Source organism: Lynx canadensis, chromosome B2, assembly GCF_007474595.2.
Source record: "Lynx canadensis isolate LIC74 chromosome B2, mLynCan4.pri.v2, whole genome shotgun sequence".
NCBI lineage: Eukaryota > Metazoa > Chordata > Mammalia > Carnivora > Felidae > Lynx > Lynx canadensis.
The window spans coordinates 122,781,762-122,808,308 of NC_044307.1; the positions used below are offsets into that span (position 1 = coordinate 122,781,762).

Sequence of the window (26,547 nt, forward strand, 5' to 3'; positions counted from 1 at the left end):
TATCCCTTATGATAAATGAATATTCTTTTTAACTGTATTGTATTTATTACCTGGTTTTACCTACCTGTAGATGATACTTACCTAGCCAGGTCTTTCCATAGCCATAGGGTTGTGAGAGGTAGTAAAAAAATTTCAAAAGTACATAACTACATAAATGTTAAAGAACTTAAAAATAAACATAAATAGATAAATAAGTTATAAAAGGGTCTTCAAACAGACAGACCTGTATTGCTGTAAAACTACTTTGGAAAAACCCTCTCTAAACTTGAAAAGGCACTTAGTAGGGACTCCAATGTCGAAATAAGCAATAATTTCCATTGTTTTCTTTTATTTTTTATTTTTTATTTTTTAAAAAAATTTTTTTTTTTCAACGTTTATTTATTTTTGGGACAGAGAGAGACAGAGCATGAACGGGGGAGGGGCAGAGAGAGAGGGAGACACAGAATCGGAAACAGGCTCCAGGCTCTGAGCCATCAGCCCAGAGCCTGACGCGGGGCTCGAACTCACGGACCGCGAGATCGTGACCTGGCTGAAGTCGGACGCTTAACCGACTGCGCCACCCAGGCGCCCCCATTGTTTTCTTTTAGAGTGAGGTACAGGTTTATGCCTCTGTGCTTAAGTATGCATAATAGTCATAAAACACCTGTTACTTAAAAATAACATAAGGTCTGAAGACAAGTCTTTTGAGAATGAAATTTAAATCTCTTTTTGGTGCTTAATGGCATCTTCAGGATTTCCTGAGCACCAATTCTAAGTGCAAACAGTTGTAGTCCTTAATATTTCAAGACAATCTATTACAGAAACTTTTGAGATCTACTTAAAAGCACTCCTTGATCTCACGCTCTGTAAGTTGAGCCCCGCGTCGGGCTCTGTGCTGACAACTCAGAGCCTGGAGCCTGTTTCAGATTCTGTGTCTCCCTCTCTCTCTGCCCCTCCCCTGTTCATGCTCTGTCTCTCTGTCTCAAAAATAAACGTTAAAAAAAATTTTTAAAAAAGCACTCCTAAAAACATGTGTTAAATTTATTAACAGATTATAAACAATTTCTAAAAAGATAAATTAATTAAGATCTCATTCATGTAATAAATATCTCAAGTGTGTGCTATATAGAAGGCCATAGACACAGTATAGGAAATACAGAGAAATGCAGCCTACAGTTCTTGACCTGAAAATGCTTAGCATAAAATTAAGAAAAATATAGTTTCAAATACTGTACACTAAAAAATCTTTATTTTTAAAGTTTAGAAGAAGTTAATAAATTTACAATAATCTGTTTTATGAGATATTTTATATAAACACATCTCATTTAGATGTTTTAGTTTTAATCAACCAAGATTTTACATTTACTAATTCTAAAACAAGTGTATGAATCTGTTTGAGTCTTTTCTCAGCATCAATATACATCTACTGGTATTTAATAATTTGTGATGCTATAGGCATGTGTGTATTCGTGTAGTTATATCTAGAAATATATGTATCTACCATTTATTTAATGTTTACTATATGCCAGGGATGTGCTAAGCACAAAGAGTATACAAGTATATTCTGTGTGTGTGTGTGTGTGTGTGTGTGTGCGTGTGTGTGTGTGTGTGTGTGTGTGTGTGTGTGTGTATCTGTGCATACAGGTCTGCTTTTCTCCTAAGCCTGTATCTGTGCATACAGGTCTGCTTTTCTCCTAAGCCTATGCTTTTAGTCACTAAATTTACAGATTTAATTTTGAAGTTAGAGGCCTTCATGGAACCAAGTAAATATGAAGCTGCTTGGTTCATTGACTGTGACTTTCCTTAAGAATATGCTGAAAGGAAGGTATTAAACACTTGGCATTTCTATTAAAGAAGGCACCTAAAGAAGATCATCAAAGCATTTTCTTCATATTAGCTTCTTATTCACAATTAATGGATGACACCAAACTGGGAAGTTATGTGGGAAACCATCACTGGGCCAAGGTCACAGCTTTTTATGTATATTAACATATGTGCCCATCTGATCACTGCACTTTATATTTAAGGGTGGAGGGAATTACTGAAATGCTACAGGCAGAGTTAATTAAAAAACTTTGCAAAAGGATCTTGGGTAATAAGTTTAAATGTAAAGAAAAGCTTTTTAGGTTGCTGATAGCTACACATCAATAATTCACTGCTCATCTTATTTAAACACGACGCTTCCCTATTTCCAATTCTAATGTCAATCCAAATATGCCAGAAAAAGCTCATGTACATGCATGTGAACATGTGGTTTGGTGGGGAAGAAGAATAACAGAAAGATGATGAAAAAGCTTAATGGAAAATGTCCCTATGTTAGTATATAATTTTAACTGTGTTATGTATGGAGATGTACACACTTAAGGAACATGAAACTTACCATTTCAAATAGAAAAATATGAATCAGCAAATGGAATTTTTAAGATGGAAGTGGAAAATTTTAACTTTAGAACAAATGAGTAAAGGGGAAGCACTTTTGGAACAGGGGAGTAATGAAAACCGGCTCTTCCATAAAGGCAAGCACACTGGCAAAAATGGTCAAAACCAACTTTTTAATAAGTATGAAAATTAGCCAAAGGGTTGCAACAATTCAAAAAGCATGTATTCTCCCTCCCTCCCTCCCTCCCTCTCTCTCTCTCTCTCTCTCTCTCTCTCTCTCTCTCTCTCTCTCTCTCACACACACACACACACACACACACACACACACACACACACACACAGTTGAATCTTGGCAAAAACTGCAAACTTTGAGGATTTTAACCTGTCCTGTTCCCATCACTCTCTTACCAGCTCTATGGCAGCCTCAAAAACAGACTCACAACAATGGTAACTGAAAACCATGAGGCTACCAGTCACCAGATAGGGCAAAATGGGTTCAGAGTGCCTCCAAAGCCCTATATCCAGAGAAGGGTCATTATATGACCTATATGGCAGCCCCTGAAAAGTCTGTAAAGTTCCATTCTCTGGGCTCATCTTTATTTGATGTGACTCAGAGCCAGAAGTGTGAACAGCTGTATCCTGAGGATATTTATCAAAAACCATCAGTGGCAACTCAGATGATGATATGAGTTAGGAAAAGTAAGGGGCTGGCCAAAAATTAAAAGGCAACACTGGGAAATGATATGTCTACAGGATACTCTGAAAAGCTCCCACATATTCCTGGAAATCTAGAAGGCCATGCACATGTGCAGGGCTGTGTGTATGCCTAAGAAAGATCAGAGAAGGCTCTAATTTTCATCTCTGGTTGACCTCTGTGCAAACAGAAAGTAAAATCTAACTAAGACAGAGTTATACACAGCATATTGAAGCAATGAAAATAAGTCCCAACATACACAGAGCCCCTTGGAAAAGGGTGCAGAACTTGGTTCCAGGCATTTAAGGCAATTTCTGTCCAACCATTAGTTGACTACTAAGCTAACCAAACAGACATTTCAGTGATCAAAAAACCAAAAAAATATAGACTTTATATAATTACTTCAGGAAAGTCACCAACTAAAATAGTAACAATAACAAAAAATGACAAATCATGCGGAGTGGTAGTATAGAGAATCTAATTTCCAGGTCTGCCAATTTATATCATTTCAAATGTCCAGTTATCAACCAAAAATTATGATAAATATAAAGAGACAGTAAAGTATAACTCTACACAGGAATCAAGAAGTTAAGAGAAACTATCCCTGAGGAATAGACATTAGATTTAATATATATATACACACATACATATATGTTTATGTATGTATGTATGTATGTATGTATATGTATGTATGTACATATGTATGTATGTATATATACACATACATATATGTTTATGTATGTATGTAAAGATATGTATATATACATATACATATGTTTATAAAGATATATATATAATAAAGACATACATATACATATATAAAATAAAGATACATACATATATACACATATATAATAAATATAGTATATATAACATACATATACACATATATATACATATATATTACATATACATATACATATATATACATTACATACATATACACATATAAAATATATTACATATCTATATCTATATCTATATCTATACCTATATGTATGTATACATATGTAGATAGAAAGAAAGTGTAAGAATTACAGCAAACAGAAAATGTCAATGGGGGCACCTGGGTAGCTCAGTTGGTTAAGTGTCTGACTTCGGCTCAGGTCATGATTTCCTGGTCTGAGTTCGAGCCCTGCATTGGGCTCTGTGCCGACAGCTCAGAGCCTGGAGACTGCTTCAGATTCTGTGTCTCCCTCTCTCTCTTCCCCTCCCATGCTTGTACTCTGTCTCTGTCTCTCTCTTAAAAATAAATAAATAAACATTAAAAAATTTAAAAAATAAGAAAATAAAATGTCATTGAAAAATAGAAATTATTAATAAAATAAAAATTCTGGAGTTGAAAAGCACAATATTAACTAGAGGGGCTCAAGAAATTTGAACTAGTAGGGGAAAGAGTCCGTGAACTTCTAAGATAAGTATTTTGGAATTATCTAGTTTGAGGAACAGAAAGAAAAAAGAAGAAAAATGTCAGAGCCTCAGAGATCTACGGGATACCACCAACTGTACTATCATATGCATAACAGGAGTCACAGAAGGAGAGAAAAGGGAGAAAAAATATTTGAATACATAATGGCCCTAACGTCCCCAATTTTGATGAAAAACATTAATCTGTACATCCAAGAAGCTAAACAAACCCCAACAGGATAAACTCAAAAAGCTCCAGATCTAGGAATATCATAATCAAATCGTTGAAACCAAAGACAAGAATCTTGAAAGTAGCAACAGAAAAACACATCACGTAGAAAGGATTCTCAATAAGACTAACAACAGGCTTCTCATCAGAAAACTTGGAGATCAAGTTAGTAGGAATATGTTTTCAACATTTTGTGTTCAAAGACTCTGCCTATCATTCAATATGCAGCAAAACTATTCAATATGCAGCAATTAACATATTCCCAAATAAGTGATAATAGAGATCATTACTAGCAGATCCACTCTTCAAGAAAAACTAATGGAGGTTCTTCAGGTTGAAACAAAGTCATTTGACAGTAACGCAAATCTACATGAAGAAATAAAGAGCAGCAGAAAAAGTAACTACATAGGTAAATATAAAAAGACTGGTTTTTTTTGTAACTTCTCCATTTGATTTAAAAGACAACTTCTTAAGGAAATAATTACAAAAATGTGTTGATGAGTTTACAGTGTATAAAGATGGAATCTATATAATAGTAGCACAAAGGAGACAAAAAAGATAAAGAGCTGTATTATAGTAAAGTTTTTACATACTACTTAAATGAAGCTAATTTAATCCAAACTACATTGTTTTAAGTCAAAACGTTAACTGTACTTCTCAGTGTAACCACTAAGAAAACAACTCACAGAATATATATATATAAAGAAAAAGGGAATTAAAATTGTATAGTAAAGAATATTAATTTAACCCAAAACAGTGAGCAATAAAGGAATAAAGGAACAAAAAGATATGTCAGACATAAAGAAAACCACATCGTAGACTTAATTCTACCTCATCAATAATTACTTTAAAGGTAAATAAATTAAATGCTCCAAACAGAAAATAGAGATTATCAGAATGGAAAGAAATGATTCAACTGTATGCTATCAGAGAAATATTTTAGGTTTAAAGACAAAAAAAAAAAGGGTATGAAAAAAATACACCACACAAACAAAAGAGAGCTGCATATCAGATCTCTGATATCAGACAAAATAGAATTTAAAACAAAAACTGTCAGTAGAGACAAGAATATTTTAATGATAAAAACTGAATCAGAAAGACATAAGTATAAATATGTATGCACCTCCTATAGCCTCTAAGTACATGAGGCAAAACTGATAGAACTAAAAGATGAAATAGTTCAACAACAACTGAAGCTGGAGACTTCAATACCCCACTTTTAATAGTGAATACAATTAGGCCCAGTGTCAACCCAGAAACAGATGACTTGATCAAAACTACAAACCAATTAGACCTAACAGACATTTATAGAATGCTGCACCCAACAAAAGCAGAGTACTTATTTTTCTTATGAGCACACAGAACATTCTCTAGGATAGACAATATGCTACACCCCAAAATAAGCCTTTATTTTTTTTTTAAGTTTTTAATTTTTTTTCATTTTTTTGAGAGAGAGAGAGAGACAGAGCATGAGCGGGGGAGGAGCAGAGAGAGAGAGGGAGATACGAACCCAAAGCAGGCTCCAGGCTTTGAGCTGTCAGCACAGAGCCCAATGCAGGGCTTGAACTCACAAACAGTGAGATCATGACCTGAGCTGAAGTTGGATGCTTAACCGGCTAAGCCACCCAGGCGCCCCTAGCCTTTACAAAAAAAACCCTGAAATAATAGAAAGTATGTTCTATAACCACAGTGAAATGAAAATAGAAATCAGTTACAGGAACAATTTGGGAAATTCACAGATGTGTGGAAATCAAACAACACACTTCTTAATAACCAATGGGTCACAAAGACATCACCAAAGAAATTAGGAAAAGATACATGAAAAGGTAAACATAATGTGCCAAAAATCTATGAATGCAGCAAAAGCAGTGATCTGAGGAAATTTTGTAGCTATAAATGCTTTTGTTGAGAAGAGAGATATTAAATCAACAGCTAATCTTATATTTAAAAAAATAAAACTAAACGCAGAATAAATAGAAGGAAGGGAATAATATAAACACTAGCATGGAAGTAAATGAAATAACAAATGGAAAAAAGAAAAAAGAAAATTAATAAATCTAAAATTAGTTCTTTGAAAGACCAAGAAAATTAACAAAACTTTAACTAGGTTCACCATGGGTTGGAGGTAACATTCAAAATAATAAAATCAAATATGAAAGAGAAGATAGCAGTACTAGCCTTAGATAAATAAAAAGGATCCTAAGGGAGTGCTATTATCAACTGTATGCTAACAAATTAAATAGCCTAGATGAAAGGAATAAATTCCTATAAAGACACAACATTGACTGAAGAAGAAAAAGAAAATCTGAATAGACCTGTAAGGGTAAAGAGACTGAAGTAGCAATCAAAAAACTTCCCACAAAGAAAAGCCCCCAAACAGTATGTATCATTGGTGAATTGTACCAAGTGTTTAAAAACAAACTTTTGCAAACTTCCACAAAAAAATAAAAGAGAAATCAACACTTTCCAACTCATTCTATAGAGACAGTATTACTGTGATCCCAAAACTAGACAAGAAAACTACAGATTAAGATCTCTTATGAATATTTATGTAAAAGCATGAATAAAATACCAGTGAACAGAATCCACATGTAAAAAGTATTATATACCATGACCAAATGAAATTTATCCTAGGAATGACAGGTCTGTTTAACATGAAAATCAGTCAATGTAAAAGACCTTATTAATAGTGTTAAGGACAAAACCCCCACAATTATCTCAATAGATACTGGAAAAGCATTTAACAAAGTCCAACAGCCTTCCCTGATAAAACACTCAACAAATTAAGAACACAAGAAAACTTCCTCAACCTGATAAAGGCTATGTGCAAAAAACACACTACTTACAACACACTTAATGGTCAAAGACTGAAAGCTTCCCCCCAAAGATTAAGAATAAGACAAAGATACCCACTCTTGCCACTTCAACACTGCACCGGAGATGCTAGCTAGAATAATTAGGCAAGGAATAAAAAGGCATTCAGATGGAAAGGAAGAAGTAAAACTTTCTGTATTAGCAGATGACATGATCTCATATAGATAATCTCAAGGAATCTATAATCCGCTCCCCCCAACATCTTTTAGAACAATAAATTCAGCAAGGTTGCAGAATACAAGATCAATATAAAAAATCAAGTATATTGCTATGATATAAGCCGAGGAATGAATAATCTGAATATAAAACCAATTCCATTTGCAACAGCATCAAAAATAATGAAGTACTTCAAATAGAAGTCTAAGAATTTTATACTGAAAGCCACAAAATACCACTGAAAGAAGTTAAAGACTATCTGGGGCACCTGGGTGCCTCAGTTGGTTAAGCGTCCAACTTTGGCTCAGGTCCTGATCTCACGGTTCGTGGGTTTGTGAGTTTGAGACCCACATTGGGCTCCCTGCAGTCAGAGCAGAGCCCACTTTGGATCCTCTGTCCTCCTCTCTTTCTGCCTCTCCCCTGCCCATGCTCTGTCTCCCTCAAAAATAACCATTAAGAAATTAAAAAGTATTTAAATAAACTGAAAGATCCATGTTACTAGATTGGAAGACTTAATACTAGTAAGATTAAAATACTCTTCAATTTTGATCTACAGATTCAATAAAATCCCTATCAAAAAATTTATAGAAACTGAGAAGGTGACTGTACACAATAAACCTAGTATTGCCAAAACAATCTAGAAGAAGAATAAAGTCAGAGGACATGCCCTGATTTTAAAACTTACTACAAAGTTATAGTAATTAAAACAGTAGATTACTGATTTAAGACAGGCATATGGAACAAAAGAATACAATCAAAGAGCAGAGATATAAGTCCTTGCATTCATGGTCAAGAGATTTTTGACGAGGGTGCCAAGACCATTAAATGGAAGAGGAATATTCTTTTTTTTTTTTTCTTCTTCTCTTTTTAAGTTTTTCTGAGAGAGAGTGTGTGAGCGAGGGAAGGCCAGAGAAAGAGAATCTTAAGCAGGTTCCATGCCCAGCCTGGAGCCCAGTCTCACGACTGTGAGATCAAGACCTGAGACGAAATCAAGAGTCTGAAGTTTAACCTATTGAACCACCCAGGTGCCCAGGAATAGTCTTTTCTTTCTTTTTTTTTAAATGTTTATTTTATTTTTTGAGAGAAAGAAGGGGACAGAGGATCCGAAGTGGGCTCCACGCTGACAGCAGTGAGCCTGAAATGACGCCTGACCTCACAAAGCATTAGATCATGGCCTGAACCAAAGTCAGAGGCTTAACCGACTGAGCCACCCAGGCATGCCAAAGGACTAGTCTTTTCGATAAATGGTGCTGCTAAAACTGGATAACCCACATGCCAAAAAAGTAAAGTTGCATTCCTAAATCACACCATATGCAAAAATTAACTCAAAACAGATTCCAGAACTAAAGGTAGAACTAGATGTATAAGAAAACTGGAGTCATTCTTTGTGACCCTGGATCAGACAGTGGTTTCTTAGATATGACATCAAAAGCACAAGTGACTAAAGCAGAGAGTAGATAAATGGACTTTATAAAAATTTTTTAAAAATATTGTGATTCAAAGGACACAAGAAAAAGACAACCTAAAGAATGCAAGAAATATCTAAAATCATATACTTGGTAAAAGATTTGTATCCAGAATATATAAAAAAAACTCTTAAAGTCAATAATAAAAAAATAAACCTAATTAGACATAAGTAATACAAATATATTTACATCATGTTTATATTTATATATAATTTATATAATATGCAATTGATGTTTATATAATGTGTTTACATTTATACATCATATGCCTGGCTCGTGGTAAGTACTCAGTAAGTGTTAGATAGAACTATTATTATTTAACTCCTAAAGTTCTTTGAGTTATCACAGAGGGATTTTGTAAGAAAGTACTTCTGTAGGATGCCCAAGGGTATAAATGTGGTCCTATTTTTCAAATTAAATATAGAGTTGCTAACTTTAACTCGATTTCTAAAAACAATTCATTTCTACATTTGGCACAATAAGCTTTTAATCCAATATATACATATACATATACATAACATATATTCACTTAAAAATACTTCTAATTTGTAATATAGTAAAATATAATTGCAATTTGCCAATTAGGAAATAGGCAAAGGATTTGAATAGACTTTTCCAGAGACGATACACTTACATCAATTCAAAAGATGCTCTTTCATTAGTCACTAAGGAAACACAAATCAAAGTCAGAAGATACTACTCAACCACTACAATGGATATAATAAAAAGGACAGTAACAAGTGTTAGTGAGGATGTGGGGAAATTTAAACCCTTGTACATGGCTGGTGGGATTTTAAAGGTTTAGACGCTTTGGAGAACATTTGGGCAGTTCCCCAAAAATGTTAAACATAGAGTTACCATATGACACAGCAATTCCACTGCTAAATATATGTCCGAGAGAACTGAAAACATGTTCATACAAAGACCTGCACTTGAATGTTTATAATAGCTAAAAATGGAAGCAACCCCAAAACGGTCGATAGATTAATGGATAAAGAGTGGTATATCCATATAATAGAATATTATTCAGCCATAAAAAGGAATGAAATTCTAATGCATGCTACAACATGGATGAACTCTGAAATCATGCTAAGTGAAAGAAGTCAGACACAATAAGTCATAAGTGATATGACTGCATTTATATAAAATGTCAAGAATAGGCAAATACATAGAGACAGAAAGTAGATTAGTATTTGCCAGAGGCTAGAGAGAGAAGGAAGCAATGGGGGTGGTTACTAATGAGCATAGGATTTCTTTTTGAGGTAACAAATACATTTTAAAATTGGAGAGTGGTGATGGTTGTAAAACCCTGTGAATATACTAAACCCCACTGAATTATAGACTTTAACAGGGTAAATTTTATGCTATGTGAATTATACCCAAATAAATCTGTGATCTTAGGGGTGCCTGGGTGGGCTCAGTCAGTTAAGTGTCTGACTTCGGCTCAGGTCATGACCTCGCGGTCTGTGAGTTGGAGCCCCGCACTGGGCTCAGTGCTGACAGCTCAGAGCCTGGACATGCTTCGCATTCTGTGATTCTTTTCCCCTCTGCCCCTCTGTGCTCTGTCTCTCTCTCTCCCTCTCAAAAACAAGTAAGCATTAAAAAAATTAAAAATAAATAAAAATAAAAAGAGAGCATAGAAATTGTGGTTATGGGAGGTGAAGCTGGTTATGATGAATAAAACAACAGATACAAGCAAAAATACAGAGATGGAAACCATAGTTCTTCACGACAGAGGGGAGAGGCTTGATTCTGGCTTTGGAAATGAATAAGAGAGGTTAGACTATGGAAATATAATAGAAGAGAAAAAATGCACGTGAGACCTAAGAGAGATAAGTAAGCTTAATATGTATATTACCAAGGATTTTTGGTAAAAACTGAACAGCTGGTAGCACCAGGGACAGAAAATTAAAGTCCCAATGAAAGTCCTGGGGAAGACAGGAATTTTATTGAGCCGTACTCAATAAAATAATTAGGTTCTTTGAGTTAACAACTGTTAACAGCCTAAGTACGTATTATAAAGATTTTTCTATTAGAATGGAGAAAGTAAAGAGTAAGACCAGAAATATCCACTGAGGAATCATTCCATATCAACTGAAACTTGTGTGTACACAGTGAGCTTTGCAAGTAAGTCCCAGGGAAGAAGGGATAAGCCCAATCACCTCATTCTTGGGTAATAGTCACAATTACCTTCTCATTCCTTCACTCCACTTCTTCAAACAGCTGTCTGTGGCATGTGGGTAGCATAGTTTGAAGTGCAGCAGGTGTTTGTAATTTCCTTTCTCAAGGTCACAGGTGACTATGCCAGTGCACTCGATAAACCACAGCTTCTGGGCCCCTTTCTTCCCACTAAACCCCAAGATCCCCTTCTCACATCCAGATTACTCTCTGCCACTTATATGACTTTAACTCACCCACTGCTATTAAAATTGAATTATTTCCAGGAAATCTACTAAGACTCTATCCACTAACCTCAAATCATATCTGATTAAAACTTCTTGGTGGGTAGATGGGATATTTTCCAAAATATTTTTTGAAATTGGCTTTCTTAGATAACTTCCATGTTAGATTTATTAGGAGGGAAGAATTGTATTTGGTTGTATACCACCCCCCCCCCCTCAAATCCAGGGCCTCATGACCCTTTTTAGCTGTTACTGTGGTCAGCCTTTCCTGTAGTGCTTAGCTGCCCTTCATGACCACCTCTGCCCAATCTTGTTTCAAGTTACAGTGATGACATAAAGATCAGAGGAGACAATATACAGTATAAAGCCAGGCTCTTAAAACCATAAATTGTTTTTATAAGTGCTAACTGCTGTCAACATTACCAGAACTGTTCCCAATTTCCACAGAATCTGCCTTGTGCCACTGAGTAACATTAGAATGTAATGGTTTATTCACATTAGCTGATTCTGCTTTTAAGGGAGTTAATATTTTTGGTTCATCTACCATAATTCATTAACTTATTCAATTTAAATATTTCTAGAAGAAGCTTAAAGACCTTTTGTGTCTCAGTTCCCCCACTGGCAAACGATGATAATAGTGACATTTTTATTTTATACAACTGTTATGATACTCAAATGAAACAACTTATTCAAATGAAATAACACTTGGCACAGTGCTTGACAAACAGTAAGTGCCTAATAAATGTTAGGTATAATTACTATATAACCCCTAAAGTTATTCAAGGTATCATGGAGCAATGGTGTTTTATAGCAAAATATTTCTGTAGAGTACCCACACCTATGAACATGGCCATATTTTCTAAACCAAACAGATCTACTAACACCAACTCCATTTCCAAAAAACAAAATTTTATTTCTAGGCTTGGCAAATAAGCTCTGAATCCAGAAAAGGCCCTCAGAGAAGTCGGCTAATGTTGCCATAAAATATCACACCAGGCAGAGCTATGGTGAGACAAGAAAACTTCACGAAGTTTCATTCAAAACACAGAACAAGAAGTTTCATTTCCTCCAGGGATTTATCTCACTTAATCTTTATGCATCAAACCAATCTGTGACCCAATTATGTGGTTATACCAGGAGGTGTCTGCATTACTGAATGCTGTGCTATTTCTGCCAAAGACGGATCTCTGGGGATCCTGAGATAATGGCAGCGTAAAGAGCATCCAGGAAGAGGAACATGCATGTTTTTACCAAGACAAAAAAATGGATCTGCGGAACATTAATAGTGCCAGATGCCACATGTCCATCTAGGCAGGAAAAACAGAGCACTAGTTGGAGGACTTTTGATTACATTTCTCCCAAAATGGAAACTAATATTCAGGGATGATGAACGTGGAGTTTTTTCTTTTCTAAATGATTGCTTCCTTCATTTGATGGCATGATCGAGGCAAGTTTTGGTTTCTGCAATGGACTATATTAACACTTCCTTAAAGAATCAAATTTTATACTGATTGTAAGGAAAATTTCAGTAATCACCAAATCTTGATTTATTTATTTATTTATTTATTTATTTATTCATTCATTCATTCATTTTTACCAAATCTTATTAATTAATTAATTCATTCATTCATTCATTCAATTTATTTTTACCAAATCTTATTTTAAATGACAGGCAAGTAAATGCTTTGCTAAAGCACATAATGCAATTAACACTGAAATTTCTTTGAAATCATAACATCCCCCTAACATATATAAATAAATTGTTATTTTTATTTTGTTCACTGTTCAATATTTTTCTAATGTTTTGAATAAACACAATTAGTAAGTGGTATTATTAAATCTGTCAGTGTTAAAGAGTTTGGGGAATAGCTATTATCATACCTGAGCAAAAAATTCAGAATTCAAAAGAATTTTGACAGGCTGGATACTGAGCCCAAAATGAATTGATGAAATTCAACAAGGATGAATAACTATACACTTAGGGTTAAATGGTATTAAGCTAATATCTGAAAGATCATTGTGTGCTGCACACTGTACTCAGTACTTAAAACAACAGAACAACACTAATGAGGAAGGTACTATTATTAACTCCATTCTAGATAAGAGGATGCTGAGGCACAGATCTGTAAATAATGGGAAATACGTTTTGACAGCACAAGCTTAAAACTTTAAGGAATTATGGTAGGTCACAATTCAATATCAAACACAATATCCAGATTACAGAAACCAATGGTAATCACTATATTTTTCACTGCAATTGGAATATTAAGTTCACTGCTGGATATCAGTTTTCCAAAGAATGTAAACAAACTGGAATGGAATCAGCATAGATTAAGATGAATAGAAGAAAATGGGTATACTTAACCTAAAAAAGAGAAGGTCAAGATAAAATAGATGCTCCAAGCATCTTAAGAGCTGCATTTACAGAAGAGGAATCTGGGGCGCCTGGGTGGCTCAGTCAGATAAGCATCCATCTCTCGATTTTGGCTCAGATCATAATCTCTCGTTTTGTGAGTCTGAGCCCCACCCTGGGCTCCTCACTGACCTGTGGACCCTGCTTGGGATTCTTTCTCTCTTCCTCTTTCTCTTCCCCTCCCGTGCACTTTCTCTCTCTCAAAATAAATAAGTAAATACACTTAGAAGAAAAAAAAAAAAAAAGAAAGAGAACCTGATTTAGTCTACCATGGTCTAGAAGCCAAGATACTAACTATTTGTAGTAAAGCACAAACTTGGGTAATTAATGAAAACACAATGCTTACAAGGTAGAACCAGTTTTTGCTTATCAGGAAACAATGTATCCACAAGTAAAAAGATTTTGTCTTTCTCAGTGACACATCTTTCTCATATGTTGATGTTAAATAACTACAAATGTGTAGAGACTAGAAATGCCTCAACACTTGTTATCACAATATCCCATTATTAAGAAATAATGTAGTCTATTGAAAAGTCTTGGTGCAAAAACTCTGAGGCTTCTCGGTAACATGTTAACAAGGAAAAGACTTTCCTGGCTCTGTATTTACTATCTGTGATGCTGGATGAACCTCTTCACTTTTCAGTGCCTCAGTTTCCTAATTTATAAAGTGGGAATAATGATACCTACCTGAGAATTATACAGATGGAGAGAGAGTAGATATAAAGAAACACTGGTAACACAGTAAGTATTCAATATATGTATATCATTAATGTTCACAATAAACATTAATAAATAATTTTTTAAAACGTTTGTTTTTCCCAGGCTTCAAGCTATACTACAAAGCTGTAATCATCAAGACAGTATGGTACTGGCACAAGAACAGACACTCAGATCAATGGAACAGAATAGAGAACCCAGAAATGGTCCCATTGTCAAACTAATCTTTGACAAAGCAGGAAAGAATATCCAATGGAATAAAGACAGTCTCTTCAGCAAGTGGTGCTGGGAAAACTGGACAGTGACATGCAGAAGAATGAACCTGGACCACTTTCTCACACCATACACAAAAATAAACTCAAAATGGATGAAAGACCTCAATGTAAGACAGAAAGCCATCGAAATCCTTGAGGAGAAAGCAGGCAAAAACGTCTTTGATCTTGGCTGCAGCAACTTCTTACTCAACATGTCTCCAGAGGCAAGGGAAACAAAAGCAAAAATGAACTATTGTGACCTCATCAAAATAAATAAAAAGCTTCTGCACAGTGAAGGAAACAATCTGCAAAACTAAAAGGCAACCGACAGAATGGGACAAGATATTTGCAAATGACATATCAGATAAAAGGTTAGTATCCAAAATCTATAAAGAACTTATCAAACTCGACACCCAAAAAACAAATAATCCAGTGAAGAAATGGGCAAAAGACATGAATAGACACTTCTCCGAGGAAGACATCCAGATGGCCAACAGACACATGAAAAAATGCTCAAAGTCACTCATCACCAGGGAAATACAAATCAAAACCACAATGAGATACCACCTTACACCTGACAGAATGGCTAACATTAACAACTCAGGCAACGACAGATGTTGGCGAGGATGCGGAGAAAGAGGATCTCTTTTGCATTGTTGGTGGCAATGCAAGCTGGTGCAGCCACTCCGGAAAACAGTATGCAGGTTCCTCAAAAAATGAAAAATAGAACTACCCTATGACCCAGCAATGGCACTACTAGGCATTTATCCACGGGATAGAGGTGTACTGTTTTGAAGGGACACATGCACCCCCATGTTTATAGCAGCACCATCAACAATAGCCAAAGTATGGAAAGAGCCCAAATGTCCATCTATGGATGCATGGATAAAGAAGATGTGGTATATATATACAATGGAGTATTACTCGGCAATCAAAAAGAATGAAATCTTGCCATTTGCAACTACGTGGCTGGAACTGGAGGGTATTATGATAAGTGAAATTAGTCACAGAAAGACAAAAATCATATGACTTCACTCATATGAGGACTTTAAGAGACAAAACAGATGAACAGAAGGGAAGGGCAACAAAAAATAATATAAAAACAGGGAGGGGGACAAAACAGAAGAGACTCATAAATATGGAGAACAAACTGAGGGTTACTGGAGGGGTTGTGGGAGGGGAGATGGGCTAAATGGGTAAAGGAATCTACTCCTGAAATCACCTTTGCAGCTAATTTGGATGAAAATTTTAAAAAATAAAAAATTAAATTAAAAAAAATAAACCTCTTGTAGATCCTGGCAAAAAATAAAAAAATGTTTGTTTTGAGCGAGACTGCGCGCACATGTGCGCATGAGCGGAGGGGCTGAAAGAGAGGGAGAGAGAGAATCCCAAGCAGGCTCCACGTGGTCAGCACAGAGCCTCATGTGGAGCTCAATCTCACAAACCGTGAGATTATGACTTAAGCCAAAATCAAGAGAGATGCTCAACCGACTGAGCCACTGAAGCTCCCAATGAATAGTAATTTGATAAAATTCTTGGAGATTCAAGATCATTAAGAGTATTGGTAATATAATAATGGGTAGTAATAATGTGTGCAATGTACTGTACTCAGATTGTAGTGCTGAACAAGAACATGCAAAATCACTCTTTTAACAAACTGGTGCTTGTCAGAGGGGCAGACAGGCAAAATGGATGAAAGGGGGGGTATGGATTTCCAGTTATATACTGAATAAATCACGGGGACAAACAGTACAGCACAGGGAATATAGTCAATGGTATTGTGATAGTGATGTATGGTGACAGATGGTAGGCACACTTGTGAGCACAGCATAACTACAGAGTTGTTGAATCACAATATTGTACACCTGAAACTAATGTAACATTGTGTGTTAACTACACTTCAATAAAAATAAAATAAAATGCCAAATTGTAGAGTTGTTAAAACAAAAAACAAAAATAAAACCCAAACTCCTTCTCTTGATGTATTACATACTTTACTATAGAGATAAATTCCTTTATTTTTTTATATGTTTTTCTGCTATAAGACCTCACAATGGGTAAAACTTGTGAATTAAATATAACAGGGTTTGTGGAAAAGATGTGGTTGTTGCAGACTACTTAAAATCTATGGAGCTTTGTAACTAGGGCACTGACAGAAACAGTAACAATCTTAAACTATGTACTAATGTGGCGTTAAATCTTGGCTGGTGTTAAATCTTTGAACTCAACATTATTGTCAGTCCATCCTGAGACTGCAGCCCGTAAGCAGCATCCATGAGACCTCTTCTGAAATGCAGGTCCTTGAAAGGATTTACTGTCAACAGAGACCAGTTCATCAAAATTAAAAAGCCAACCCAGGTTTTAGACTTCATCAATCAAATGACAATTTTTTTGAAATTAGGAGAAATGTCTTAGCTGCTTCTTCATTTGTATTAGCAGTTACTAAAGCTACTAAAATGGCCACTCAAAAAGGTACTTTAGTTTTTAAAAACTGCTCGGTCTTGGGGTGCCTGAGTGGCTCAGCCGGTTAAGAGTCTGACTCCTGATTTAGACTCAAGTCATGATCGCATGGTTCATGAAATTGAGCCCCAGGTTCGGCTCCACGCTGACAACACAGAGCCTGCTTGGGATTCTCTCTTTCAAAATAAGTAGAAAATATTGCTTGGTCTTTCCATTAGACTGAGAAAGCTGGCCTCTGATTGCTTTCACAGTTAAAATACGCAGAAAAAATTCCTCTGCTTTCATACTGACATTATCCATTTATTTATTAATGCACACAAGCTAACTGAAACCATAGAAACACACAGAAATACAGACTGTACTTACTTATGACAACAGTAAGTACTACAAAGAAAACAGGTTAGGGGGTTAAGCAGGTGATTTGGGCAGGGCATATCAGCACTTCGAAGCCCTGTGTGGCATTAAATGGGGCTCCCGCCTTCTGGCTCCTGTCTTCCCAGTTTAAGTCTGTAAGGGAGCAGACACCCTCTAGCACTTGTTCTTTTTGCTGCTTGCAGGGGGGAAATGACCAAAATGATTCCTCTGGAGTAAGGACCTATGGGAACCATGTGTTCATACTTCTAGGTATCTCGTTGGCTTCCCTAAGAAAGTACCTCACCTAGAGTCGAAACTAAAATGATTTTAATTTTTGTTTTCAAATGCTTAAGATATGCTATTTAAAAATATTTAGGCTCTTTTGACTTCTTGAGTCATGGTTTTGATTAGCCTATTCCTCAAGTTCTACCAATTTGTGTAACTGGATGTGCCATTTCCTGTGTTAGGAAAAATAGTGAAAGAGTTTAAAATGGACAAAAAAAGATTGTGGGACATTCCTTCAATAGAATATCAGGCAGCCTGGCCAGTGCCTTTTCCCCACTCTACTACACATGCTGTCTAAACCATCTGTTGGCTCACTTGCACAGATATCTGAACACCATATTCTATTGCTTGGCATCATTTCACCACGTACTGGGCTTACGAAGGTGGAGAGATTCAGTCCTATAGGAAGGGACTTAGTTTTTGATCTACTGAAGGCAGCTAGCCTGTGTCCACCACGTAAGCGGCACAAAATTTCCAATAGCAATGATGGTGATAGGCATTTGTTACACGACGTGGTGAACATAAATGCCATGTGTATAACATAAGGAAGTGAATTCTAACTGAATCCTGAGGACGAGCTGAAGGAGAGAAATGATGATCGTGCACTCAAGAGATGACTATCAGAGATTTGCTTAATTTTTATGCTTTAGTATGTTCTTTCCTAACAGTAAGGGCAGCTGAAAAAGATACACAGAACTTTAGATCCAGAAATGGACTTGAAAGATCAACTTCTTCAACCTAATTTTACCAACTAGATAAGTAAGTCCCTTGGCAATGGACCTTGCCACAAATGCCCTACCCTACTCCTCTGCCAAATGCTAAAATCTGGTCTGCATCTTTCTCCTGCCCCATTTATATTGCTAGACATTTTCTTCTGAGAAATATTCATTTTGAATGTAATACTATTGTATAAATACCTAAATTTCATTTTTCACTTTTGAAGAACATGGAAAAACAATTACTTTGCACTCTATATAGATTAATCTCATGACAGCTCTTTTTGCTAAATGCTACTTTCTTTTGTGAAGTAAGTCAATGACAAACACAGAAGGCTGAGTGAACTGCTATTCTATTTTCCATCCTCCCCTTGTAACAGGCTTCCTGAATTCATCCAGTTCTTCATGCCTCCTAGTGTGACCATCTAGCTTCCTTTCTAGGGCCCTGTTCCCATCTCTCCCAAAGCTTCTGTCTACGAATGACAGAACAAAACTCCCTCCATTTCCACCCTCCCCAGACTTCCAACATGCTACACTATTCCTGATCTCTTCTGACATTCTTCTCATTTTATCCGTCTTCTGTGAAGGTTCTTCTTCCAACCTTTAGAATATGGACATCCCTCAGGTCCTGCCTGTCTCTTTGCTCTTATTTATTCCTATAGTTTCATCATACTTTCATGTATTCAGCTAAGCATTATCTAATGACAGTGTATAAGCAATGGTACGACAGACACGGTCCCTGCTTTCATGGAATCTACATCCTATTGAGGAAGACTGGTGATAAACAAGAAAACAACTAAATAAAAAATTACAAATGGGAATAAATATTAAGAAGGAAAAAACAAGGTACAATAATAAAGACTAATCGGGGAGTATCTACTTCAGATAGAGCGGTAAAGGAAAGTCCTTTGAAAAGTTGACATTTACTGGGATCTAAAGAAAAAGGCTGTTACGCAAAAGGTGTGTATATTCCTGGCAGAGAGACCAAATGCTCAAAGGTCTACAGGTGAGTGGGAGAGAGCTTGGCTGTGTTTGAGAAACTCGGAGCAGAGAGTATCATAGGGTAATGCTGGAGAGGTAAGTAGTGACCAGATCATGCAAGGCCCTACAGGGCCTGGGTTTTATTCTAAACATAAGGAGAAGTTACTGAAGAGTGTTAAGCCAGAGGGTAAGCTATTATGACTTAGATTTTAAAAAGATCACTCTGGCTGTCATGACTTTCAGACTGATGAATACCAACACATGGAGGGTTGCCCAACATAGTCCCAGTTTAGGCCCGTTGTCCTGGTGTAACTGGACTTCTATACCAACTCCTTTTGAGTCAGAATATGTAGTAAGTACACAAATACTAAAGCAAACTTTAAAAAATGAACACAGAAAAACAAAGAAGGTTGGTCAAGACACAGGCAGGCTTTGTGGCAACCTTCATCAGATTCCCTTGTCCCTGATGCCCCTGACCTAGGTGGGACCCTGGTGTCCTCCCTTTGATTACTGACCTAGTTTTACTTCTCAGGCTTGTGCTATGTTCTTGTCCTCAATATCTGGCCATCTCTTGTGATGAAATAATATTCAGTATCTGGTATACAAAAATATATTGAGTGGGGTGCAATGCATCTTAACTCATTTATTCCTCATAATAATCCTTGAGGTAGGTATTATCCCTACTTACAGATGAGAAAACTGAAGAACAAAGAGCGAAAGAAGCTTGCCTAAAGTCATGTACAGCAAAAGCAGCCAAACAGGACATGAAGCCAGGGAATATGGTTCCGAACTCAAGCGTTCTTCATCTCGAGTTGTCAGCACAGAGTCCAAAGCAGGGCTTGAACTCACAAACTGCGAGATCATGACCTAAGCCTAAGTCAGATGCTTGACCCACTGAGCCACCCAGGCGCCCCTTCATCCTGCTCTTCTAATACTGTTACTTAATGTGAGAGGCCCAGACACATTTAGGGAACTGCAAGTAGCTCAGAGTATTGGGGAAAAGCTGGAAATAAGTTTAGAAAAGTAGTAGTAGGACATCAAATGGCATGCTATATAGCTTAGTTTTCAACTGGTAGGATATGGGGTGCACCGTAGGATCCTAAATGCATGGCCATTCTTATCTTTTGGATAAATAGTTTTGTGGAGAATGGATTTGGAAGGTGAGTAAGAGGAGACTGGTTTCTGACTCAGCTTGTTATAGAGACTGGATATGTGCCTCCTTCCTGCATGGGGTTTTTGAATGACTGTTGTCAAGAATCTGCTTGCTCCCTGCCCATGATGACAGAATGACTTCCCACAACCTCTGCCCGGGCCTTCTGACTACTGCTTCTCCCGTCTGGACTTCAGAGCTGTAGAGTCTGGCTCTATGAAGCACAGCAAAGTTAGAACTTCAAACTCATCCTCTCTTCTGAGTTCTAAGCCTATATTCTCAGTTCTTTGAACATTTCTACTTGTTTATGGCCTCTGGCTACCTGAAATTTAGCATTCTCTAAAAATCATCAAGTCAGAAGAGAATTAGGGAAAAAAGTCTAAGAAAAACATAAATGTCAGAAGAGTATGCTAGTGGGAAAAATCTACATGAAGCATCATAATTTACAACATGTGGAAAAGCAACTAACATCTACAATACTTAATAAAATTGTTATATTATGGACAACTCATAAGTGATCTTAAAGGAAAACCTATTTTGCATTTGTATTCGAATTTCAACAGGACTGCTTTGAATTGCTACTTTATTGATAAGTGAAACAGATTCTTTTATGACAAGTTATAAATGCTTATAGTTTATCGGTTCCCTCTCCACCCTGCAATTACCTACAGGAAGAGATTGGCCATGGTTTTATTTTATGAGTTTTATAGGGGCACATTCACCCCAGTTTGCATACTATGAATTCCTGGAAAATTCTACAGACTGGAAAAAAAGAAAGTGCTTTCTTCACATCAAAAGAAGCATTTCACTTGAACTTCTGTATTTATCCATAAATATACAGCCCCAAGTACTATGTTAAAATGTGAAAGACATATTTTACATAAATATATGTATAAGGCATAGTATACTTGTGTGTAATAATAGAATATATAGCAATCTTGTGAACTTGCATAGTGGGCTAAACAATGACCCAAACCTAACAACAAAGACAACTTAAAATGTCACAGAGGGGCACCCAGGTGGCTCAGTTCGTTGAGCATCCAACTCCTGGTTTCAGCTCAGGTCATGATCTCATGGCTCGTGAGACTGAGCCCTGCCTCAGGTTCTGCACTGACAGTGTGGAGCCTTGGAAGTCTCTCTCTCCCTCTCTCTGCCCCTCCCCCACTCATGCTCTCTTTCCTTCTCTCAGAATAAACTTAAAAAAAATGTTGTAGAATAAAGATAGATTATCATAGAATCCAAGAGTCTTAGACTAAATTTTAATTTGTAGGATTCAGATCAACACCTTTACGAATAAGTTTAGTGTAAACGGCAAGCAACATCATGAACATCTCAGATATTTTTCCAGAATAGTAAAATACTGTAAAACATATTGAAATTTACTACTGATGAAACATTACATGACAAAAACTTGTCAATCAAGCCCTGAGAAAACCTAGAAGTATAACTGCAGAATGAATAAATTAAAAGTTTGCTAAATGCAACTTACAAAATGAAGAATAATGAATGAATAAATTTCTAATCAGACTAGGATATTTTAATTTCTAATAATAAATGAAATATTTAGATGGATGGCAAAAGTATCCCATAACTGGTATAATCTTAATGAGACAGCCTGGATTTTGTTTCAACCCGTTGTGGCTGATGCAAGCTGTAATTATATACACTGCCAGAAAATCCATTTGTTAAAAGAAAATTTGTTCTCATTAATGCGGATTGTGGGATCACTGAATAAAAGAGGAAGAAAGGAGTAGTATTAACTAGCGTTACAGGTTTGGAATGCAGGAGCTTTATAAAAATCAGCAATCAATTCAATAGGCCATGCTGATGCTTGAATTTTTAACATACCAGTTTTCACTAGAAGAGATTCAAAAACAATTCTTCTCAAATCACTAAAAATTCTGTACATATTCAGCATGGCTTATCGTGTTTTAATTCCAACAGAAAACATACAAAGCTATGGGAAGTTCCATGCATATAGCAGGCTATGGGCAGGTTTGTAATAATCTCAATAAGACCAAAGATTTACAGAGACTTCCTTATGCTAGTTGTGATTTTTCTCTGATTTACAAATGAGTCCTTCATTTAAAGTGAATGTGAGACTCAAGCCTGTGCTTACTTAACTATTAACTAACTTTTACACCTGCCTTGCAGGGTTCAGACAATGACCTCTGATTAATCTGAGTCTGATATTATCCTTAACAGCAACTCGTTCTTAAAGTGGCATGATCTAATTATTTTCATGTAATCTAATATCATGACTGTCTAATGTCTTATTTGCTTTTCCTATAATAGTAAAGTGTTTGAGTGACTACCATTCAGGACAAAAAGAAAGCCACATATTTAACCATCAAATCTGAACTAGGACATCAGGTATAAAGAAAATAAAAGAAAATCTGAATATATGAGTAGGTAAAACAGGCTACCTTCGCAAAAGAACTGTTAGGCTGATGTCCAATGTCTCACCCAAAACACTAAATACCAGAAAGCAAAAGAGGATCAATTTCCATAATGTTCTGAGGGGAAAAGTTTATGTCCAAATAATTAAAAACCCTAGCAAACTCTTATTCAAAGACAACTAAGATATTTTAAAATATGTAGACTCAGATACTCAGATAATATACCTCTCACATTATATTTCTGGAAAAAAATAACTTGAAAATATACTGTTGGATATAAACAAAATTAAGAGCTCAAAATGCAAAAAAAAAAAAGTGAATAGTGAGGTTTGATTCTCTTTGAAGGAGGAGGTCACGCCATGTGGGGATATTGTTGTACTTCTACTGAAGGCATCTCAAAAACACACAAGGTATTATTTAATGTCACAAAGAAAAAAATTCCAAACAAAAAAATTAAAGCTCGTGTGTTAAATGAACAACAACAACAAAAAGAAACAAGACAGTTAAAAAGAGAGTGGGAGAGAACACAACAAAGAGGTGGTTTTGTTTTCAGGCTAACCTATACTTAAAGAACACCGCATCACATTAGAACACTATAGGATCAAACTCTCCTCCATAACCATAGATTTACTGAAAAGTTCATTCCGATTTGGAATGTCAAGAAACACACTTTTTGATAGAGGCCTGAAAAAGTGTCATTTCCCTCACCTGCTGAACTGCTGTAATTAGCATCTAGCACTCTCTGGGACCCAAACCATCTGCGGTGGTTCTCGGAGCAACAGGAAAGTGGAGGTGATAACATACAGAGAGAGGTGACCTGGAGGCTGGTGGTTAGGAACGAGGTCCAGGAAGTCACTCAGGGACCTGGCCTCAGCCATTCTAAAACCCTGGTCCACCGCCTTCTTATCTTTTCTCAGGACCCCAGAGTATCTCTCCTTTTTTGGGCTAGAGTAGTACCAGATTTGAACTTACAAATACTCTACTTTGTTAAAGTTTTCCGACAGACTTTTTCCTATTTCTTTTATCTCTAAATATCTTCTTCTCTTAAACCCTTTAAGGAAAACAAGGGCACACACATACAAAGGATGGAAATTAAGTAACACTATTTCCGTGAAAATCAGACTTTTCCTCTCCTGGGGACCAGAAGACACTGGGTAATGAACAGACTTGTGATTCTATTTAGAGGTTATGGACAAAAGGCCAAAGTTAACTGTCAGCAAGGTAGGGGACTTTTTGAGAATGAGGGGGCAGTAGTAAACTAAGTAAACTAGTAAACTAAGGAGTTTGTAGTAAAGACACTGAAGGAGCTCAGAAAAACATACCAAAATGCAGCCTGGCTCAAGTGAGGGCTTGGAGAACCAATGCATGTTTGAGGTGTGCCTGTATAAACCAAATACATTAAAACTTACAGCTTTATAGATCAGAAATGTTATTAATATATTAGGAGCTATAATTTAATAATCCAACTGAAAAAACATAAAAAAAGACCAACAATACCTAAACCCTTATGTATTAGATTTTGTTTGGTTCTTTGGAGTCATTCTGAGACTGTTAGGGCATTACTGTAAACATTAATGCCATTATTTCTCATGATTTCATGAGAAGTCAGTTCTATTATTTCATCATTTAGTTAAGATGGAAATCTACAATCAGCCTACAGAGTAAAACAAAAAAACTGTTAGGTTACACTTTTCTGAGTTCTAGAATGTACCAAAAAAACCCCCAACAAAACCAGAAATGGAAACACAGGTGCTGTAGGAAAGCCTATAGGAATAAACTGAATTTCAAAAGTATGTAAATAATCCAGTAAGTATCTTTTTCAAATACATTAAGGGGTTCCAGTTCAAGATGGTAACACAGGAAGATCCTCAACTTAACCTCCTCCCACTGACACACTAAGTCTGTAGCTACATGTGGAACAATTTCCTCTTAAAAAACCAAAAGGCTGGCTGAATGAGGACTACCCCACAGGCAAACAAGAAGAAAACCACATTGAAGCATGTAGGAGAGCCTAAGATACAACCTTGCCATAAACCCCCACCCCAGTGCAGTGACCCACAACCGAGAGAAAAAGTAAAACCTGGAGTTTCTCCTCAAGGAGTAAAGGGTTCAAACCCCACCTCAGACACCTCAACTTTTAAGACCTACACCTGAGAGAAAATAAATTATTTTCCATAATTGCTAGTCTTCATTTTTTAAATATTAAAGAATACAGTGTACATGTTATGACTACTATTTTAGCATACTTACTAAAGTTTAACTGCAACACACACAATAGCCAAGTACTTTTAGGATTACAGTGGTGTTTAATTCCTCAAACACCACTTTTCCAGAGCCCCACACAGTAAGTTATCAAACAGGCTGGCTCAATCATATGAATTTATTACAAATGGAAAATGAAGGCAACCTGCCAGTGAGGAAAATATTATCAATAAAATTCAAATATAGTTTAATATTGCCTTTATTTTCATAAAAAAGGCATTACCAAATCTTTCTAACAGGAAATGATGAACTGTATGGAGTACCTAAAAGACTTAATATACAGGAACGATAAGAGAAACAAGATTATGCTCAGTGAAGAATAAGATATATTTTACTCTGTATTATTTTATGAATCTTTCAAGTGGGAATTGGCCACTGATACATATTTCATTCAAATATTATATTTAGAGAATAGAAGGGAAATTTAATTGTTTTCCTTCTACATTATCTTATACAGTTATCTTTAACATAGTAAATAGGTATTATAATTGTTAAATGCCTTTTGTTGTCTGGCAGTAATAGAAGAGGGATAAAAGTTTTCACTTCTATAATAATAAAGCATAGCAATTCATAAGAGAAATGAAACATGATGGCCTGCTTTTACTATTAAAAAATATTCACTCAATGATGCTCGTGCACAAAATAAAACTCATTTTAAAAAGTGTAAATAAATTTGTGTCAAGATTTATATTAACTTATTGAAAATCTAAAATATTTTTAAATTAAAAATCATTCTATTTATAATAGTAACATAAACAAGTATCTGCAAAAATGATACTATATCTTATTTTCCCAAATATTGGCAAAAATTAGTATGTTTTCCTCATTAAGTTAGAAAACATGAGGTTAATTTTCTTGAAGGGGTATAATTTTCGGCAAAAGGGAGGTCAAAAGACTTTTCTACAATGGCATTTTGTGTCCTATAACCAGGATCATTTTGTAGCTTATCAGTTTTAACAATGCAGAAATA

At 35.9% G+C, this 26,547-nt stretch overlaps 1 protein-coding gene across 5 annotated transcripts in view; it reads right to left on the reverse strand.

Moving 5' to 3' along the window:
* AHI1 (Abelson helper integration site 1) overlaps nucleotides 1–26,547 on the reverse strand; it is a 208,109-nt gene that overhangs the window by 58,109 nt on the left and 123,453 nt on the right. The window lies entirely within an intron of this gene.